At 33.8% G+C, this 6,561-nt stretch overlaps 1 long non-coding RNA gene across 2 annotated transcripts; it reads right to left on the bottom strand.

Annotated features, from left to right (window-relative positions):
- Window positions 1-4,253: 4,253 nt before the first annotated feature.
- LOC108965350 lies at window positions 4,254-5,370 on the bottom strand. Of its 2 annotated transcripts, none has more exons than XR_001993101.1 (3): window positions 5,013-5,370; window positions 4,681-4,962; window positions 4,254-4,610 (listed from the first exon to the last, which is right to left on the bottom strand). It is a non-coding gene; the product is annotated as an uncharacterized LOC108965350 (long non-coding RNA). The 2 variants fall into 2 exon arrangements; XR_001993100.1 differs by having other exon boundaries at window positions 4,254-4,605.
- Between the last annotated feature and the right edge of the window lie 1,191 nt (window positions 5,371-6,561).

The following is a 6,561-nucleotide window of genomic DNA, read 5'->3' as shown; positions in this document are numbered from 1 at the left end:
CTCTTAAAATTCGGATTATTTAATAAGCACATACCTTCAATAAAGTCCATTTCCTGAATAGCAKAACTTATTTTAAATTCAATTATGTTGCTTTTTAAACTTTGTTTAGGCATTTTATAAGTAGAAATTTCAAAAATTTAAGTTCAATTGAAAGCACATTTATCAACAACAACCGCAAAAAGAAGCATTCATGATTAACTCTATACATATGCCCAACAGCATCAGTAGAACGCGAATCCGGATAACCAGGAATAGCTTAGCCTTGCTTGCGTTTTTGAATATTTTTCGATCAAGCATTCCAAGTATAATAACGAGGCATCTCCGAGTAAATCAAAGTTCGGTCAAATGAATCGCTTTGGCAGATCTCAAAGAAATTGGTCAATGTTGAACAACATTCGAATCCGTAAAATATAATCTTTGGCCATTCTCCAAATGCAAAACAGTAGGGTGCCGTTCATGAATAAGGAATGCGAATATATTGAAATCGATTCTTTTTTTTCGATCATCGCAGATATAGTGGTAACCATCGTTAGCTTCGTGATCGAGAATCTCGGCACATTGCATTGTCGATTTTTTCCGGATGGAATCTTTCCTCGTTTCTCGAGTTCATCGATTTTTTCTGAAGATGTGTTATTAATCTCAATGCGTTTTGAATTACTAGCAAAAGTAAAGTATATAGTCTAGACTTGTAAAGTACAAGTGTTTGCATCTTGCGCATATATATGTATATATACGTGAACTTCCTATGTACCTCACTGGTAGAAGAGCTAATCAATCAAATTTAGCTACATTTCATTCCGTTCTAATTGCATCACGGAAATGGATGTACTCCTCAAAACCTAGTTTGGCTTAGTTCAACCGAATGGCATTTAAGCACTCCGTTTCTTTTTTGACGTTCATGTCAACACAGTACTGTTGCAGCAAATAGTTGTCAGCATTTTATCGAATCATTAAACCATATGGGTAGTAATTCATCGAACTAACCTTCTTCGTAGTTTCTACACATTGAATTAAAATAGTCGAATTAATATTTTGTATGTAAATCTTATTTCTATATTTTTAGCATAATTATAAGTGGGTGGAGATAATGACTTATCGATTTTCTACTCGACTTACACTCCTGCTCTCTGAGAGCACTCGGAGCATACTCTTGTAGAACCCCCAAAGGTGATCTAGTGATCGATGCCCCAAGCATACTAAAATTATGGAGGGAACACTTCTCCAGCCTTCTGAATGGCAGTGAAAGTACAACGTCAGGAGAAGGCAAACGCCCGATTCCACAATCGTACGAACTCGTAGATAATTTCGTCTATATTGGAACCAGTATAAACACCACCAACAAGGTCAGCCTGGAAATCCAACCCAAGATAACTCTTGCCAACAGATGCTACTTCGAACTGAGAAGGCAATTGAGAAGTAAAGACAACAACTGATGAGTTGGCGTTGCGAGTTTTCGAGAGAAAAGTTCTGCGAAAGATTTGTGGTCTTTTGCGCGTTGGCCACGCCGAACATCGCTTCGGTGGAACGATGAGCTGTAAGAGATATATGTCGACATTGACATTGGCAGCTAATTAAAAGACAGCGTCTACGCTGGCTAGGTCATGTTGCCCGAATGGGCGAAAACACTCCAGCTATGAAAGTATTCGACGCAGTATCCGCAGGGGGAAGCATAGGAAGATGAAGACCTCCACTCCTTTGGAAGGACCAGGTGGAGAAGGACCTGGTTACGCTTGGAATATCCAATTGGCGCCACATAGCGAAAACAAGATACAAGTGGCGCGCTGTTGTTAACTCGGCTGTAATCGCGTAAGCGGTGTCTGCGTCAATAAAGAAGAAGGAGGCAAGGAAGGTATCTTTGGAACAACGCACAGTGGTCGGTCTTGTATGGAATCAGCGCCCAAAATATAATATAATACTTCCACTGCTTATATTAAAGTAAAACTTTTGCCAAAGCTTCTTAAAATGTCCCTCTCCCGTTTCTCATTCCGCCACCCTCCCCATGGTAACGAATTTTAATTAATATTATTAAATTTTCAAAGTTGACAAACGAAAAGAGAAATCTTTGAATGTTATTTAATTAAATGAAAAACTGATTTCAGTAAAATTGATTTAATTTAGCATGATAGTTTTCTTTGACTGGTGATGAAAGGATCTTAGATTGAGAGAATAGTTCTTTCGTATATGATGAAGTCGATACATTTAACGTCCTTATTGCTTGACTCCGCATATTCTTCTGAGAGCTCTCGAATTGAGACTGATGCATTTTGAATAATTCCGATGTTGAATGCGTGAATTGAAATTTTGTGGATTGACGAATGAAGAAATACCAGGAATATTTTCAAGTTAATGATCCTGCAGAATCTAGCGCAAATCTARTGAATTTAGGGTTGCTTGAATTTATTTTTGAATTTAAATCATACAAGACGAAGGGTGGACGGAGGTCTAGAATTTTTCCAAATTTGTTTGTGCTCTTCATCATTTTGTGATTTTATTATTAGTTATAAAGAGACATAGTATGTCGTGACAAATAAATTACTGACTTGCTCAGAAAAATTGCAAAAATAGCCACCTTTTCCTATTAATAATAATAAGTAATGAGAGGACTCATTGCGTTCATTAATTACATTCGTGACTCAGTGTGTTCCAATAATATTTTTATCTCAACTTCAACATCAGATTCTGAGCACTTTATTTGCTCAGGATAACTGATTTTCATTTAAAATGCTATCATAGCAGGGTAAAAATTAATATCAAGATTTTTGTTAACGAAGCTTTTAATAAGTAGACACTGATACCTTATTAAATTTGCTTCGGTGATAAGTGATATTACTTTTCACATTTTGTAAACACCACAATTCAAAAATATATAGGCGTTAAAGTTTACACCGATATGATGTGCCTAGATAAAGTACGTATAAAATAAACATTTGATAAAAATGAGGAAATGATGAAATGAGAACCATTGCTGAAGTATATATGGCTAGGGATGGCAAAATTTTCTTTTAATTGATTAAATAATCAAATGATTAATTGCAATATTTATAAAAAAAATAATTGCAATTAGTGTAAAAAAATCGATTAATTGATTAATTCCAATGTTTTCATATTTCATTGCATAAAGACCACCACCAAGTTTCAGCGCCGAATCTTGTATTATAATGCTCTATCACAGAGTCTCAGACATATCCTCAAAGAGAAAATGGCCTATATTTGAAGTTAAGTAGCACAATGGCATTAAATTTTTCAAAATATGTACGGCAATCTTAAAGTAAAAGAATTGCCTCTTGCTTGAAAGATTTGCAACTTTGCGTAAAAATAAAACCAATAAAATATAAGAGACTATATTCTTATTTCAGACATTCAAATTATGTTGGTATATACACAAAAACAAAAACGGAAATAAAATTAAAATATCATTTTAAAAATTCATTTGTCTTAGCATAAAAGAAGATATATTCATTGAAGTCAAGAAAATTTATTCTCTGTTCAACCAAGTTTGAAGAAAAAGCAATTTCGATAAAGGTTTTGTTGTCAAATGATTGCGGTTTTCGGTCGCAGTTGCACTCGCTTTTGAGAAAAGCCGCTCAACTGGTACTGAGGCCAAGTAGATGCCAGTACTTTTTTGAAAGTCCTTACAGTTTTGGCTAAACGGTTTTCATTTCTTAATAAGAAACAATAGTGTTTCTACTTAGTTCTAATATCTGACAATTCAAATAAAAGCTCAATTCATCTTGTGGAGATGTAAAATTGTTGTCCTTCCTCCTCACTACTTGTTTCCGACCACAGTGAACTAATGGAATCACGTGACTTAACGTTGCTCGTTGCTCACCACTTAGTTGTACAGTAATGGCCTCTAATGGTCTGAATATACTGAGTATTTCCATGATATCATCTTTTTCCTTAGATGTTATCGTTACCGGTGCGTCAGAATAGTTGAGGAGTATTTGGTTAATATATGTATAAACATAGTTTAATGAACCGTTCAAGCATGTAGTAGGTCGAATTGCAACGTGTTTTCACGTCCAAAATTGGCTTTAGCATTTTGCCTTCAGCTACACCGGCAGCAGCTTGCATATTTCGAAGATCATCATTAGCTTTAGCACTTCTTTTTAGCCACTTAACTATTTCTTTGCTTTTTACAACAACTGCATTTACTTCAGGATTTTTCAGTGAGTTTCATATACCAAATTAAGGGTGTGTGCAAAACAAGTAATATGGCGTTTTTTGCCAAAAGAATCATGTACGATGTTTGCACTATTGCCGGTAACTACAGCCATTACTTGTTTTTCGTCAATAGAAAAGTCTTTCAAAGCAGCAATGAGAACTTCGGAAATATGTGATGCAGTATGTGCTTCCGCTAATTTACTAACGCCAATTGTTCTATTAAATTGCTCGCCCCATTTACACCATGAATGGTCACACCAAGCATGTTATTCATTTCTACACCTGTCCAGATATCTGTCGTTAAACTCAAATATAAAAAAGTTTTTAGCATCGCTACACATTTTTCTTTTTCTTCATCGCACATTTCAATGTGAGCCTTGATGGTATTTCTTGTTGGGAATTTGTAAAGAGGAAAATGTTGCTTCATGAAACTTAGGAAGCCTTTACTTTTTAAAAAATAAATGAACAAAAAACGTCATTAATTATCAATTTGTTTTGTATTGTATTTTAATATACCTTCAGCAAAGTCAAAAGGTAGATTATCCTTGATAACCATTTCCACTATTCCATGCTGTAGCTTTTGGTTCTTTGAGCCATGGAGCGAAAAGTTTTTAATATTTTTGAAGACGTTAGCAATGAGGGATTGAGGATTTTTACTGCTACAGCTGGGTAGCTCTCTCACGCTGCTTTCATTCGGTTTCCTGCTGCTGAAGCTTGGCCCCTCTTTCAAAGGGCTTTTATTAATTGGTTTGCTGCTGCAACTCGGCATTTCAATCATGGTGTCAGTCTCATCATCACCTATATTTGTACACATATATTTATGTATAACTAGAAGATATCCAACTTACCACCAATTTGCAGGCTACAGCTGCATGCTTTAATTTTAAATGCTGCAACTTATTTGATGTGTTATTAGAAAATTTTAAATTTTTGCAGCAAAGTTCATATTTAACGTAGTTATTGCTCATTTTATTAGAAAATCTCCACACTTCGCTTTCAACTGACGCCATTGCTCTTCAAACAACTAAACCAGACATTCATTTGTTGATATTAAACTACGTTGACATATTAGAATTTAACCATGTTTACACAGTTTTAAGTCATTAATGACTGGTSCGACCAATTTCGACCCTTGTACTCTACTTAGATGTAGAACATAAAATGTATTAAATTTCAAAATGCTGTTTGCGATTATTTTGCAATTACTCCAGAAATAGTGGAGTAATTAGAAAAGGTCTTTCGATGCAATTAAATCGTAAATCGAATTTAAATAATCGATTAATTTAAACATATGATTAATCGTTGCCATCTCTATATATGACGACAAAAAACCATACTGAAATAATAGAATTTAAACGTATATACATACATACATACACATATATACAAAAAAATTATGAAAAAAAAACATTAAAAAAATCGTGGTCTGGACGAATGTCATTAATAACGAAAAGTTGTAGCTGAAATATATACTACTATGCTATATAACATATATTTTTTCTCAATATTCATATTGCAATTTAATTTATTATAAAAGATAAATTTTAAGCTATTTCCACTGTACAGTCCGCCCACTGTCTGTCCGAGGAGGTCCACAATTTTTGAATAGGAGTAATCTRCTTAGAAAACAGTGTGGGTCACTCCTAAAAATTTACATTTAAGCTTTTTTAATTTTCCACATACATATTAAAATAAATTTAAAAGCTCAAAGCATGCTCCATGTCAGCCCGAACCTACCTGCCCCACCCCATTTCGAGAAAGGTTATCCCGCAATGGCAATATATTAGGCAGTTTGAGAGTGATGTTCATTGCCATCTGGGAGATATTGCCGTTACAAAATAAATCCCTATTCTGAGAAAACCTCGCAACTGGTTTTTTAGGTTTGCTGCACAGGTTTGCTGTGAAGTTATTCTTTCACAAATTTGACAAGAAAAAAGCACAAACCACTTGCCACATTAGTTCGACACCACTATGCAGTGAAACAGCTGTTTCACATAAACAAGCAAGACGAAATTAAGAACTGGACAACCGAAAAAAATTAGTAATTTCGCAATTTACTAAATTTGGTGCATATATGTATATTAATTTAATTTATTTTTTCGAGTTCCAACAGTTAAAGAACAGCATTACAACATATTATTTAAACATATATATATTTTTTTTACACATGTTTTAAATAATACTTACATACATACATATGTATTTAGAAATAAAACCTTGCCCAAATTATTTAAACAAAAATGAATATATGTCTTTTTATTCATATTGGGAAGGAAGTAAAATGCAAAAAGACCGTTGGCTACATATTTATTGTAATAGACAAATTCTTATATTTTTTATTATTTTTTTTTTTATTTTATAAAAGCTTACATAATAATACAATTATTATACAAACTT

The sequence above is a fragment of the Bactrocera latifrons genome, unplaced genomic scaffold (genome assembly GCF_001853355.1).
Source record: "Bactrocera latifrons isolate USDA-ARS-PBARC rearing strain unplaced genomic scaffold, ASM185335v1 scaffold_1394, whole genome shotgun sequence".
Lineage (NCBI taxonomy): Eukaryota > Metazoa > Arthropoda > Insecta > Diptera > Tephritidae > Bactrocera > Bactrocera latifrons.
Note: the sequence above shows the minus strand (reverse complement) of the source record. Positions and strands in the feature narration are given on the sequence as shown.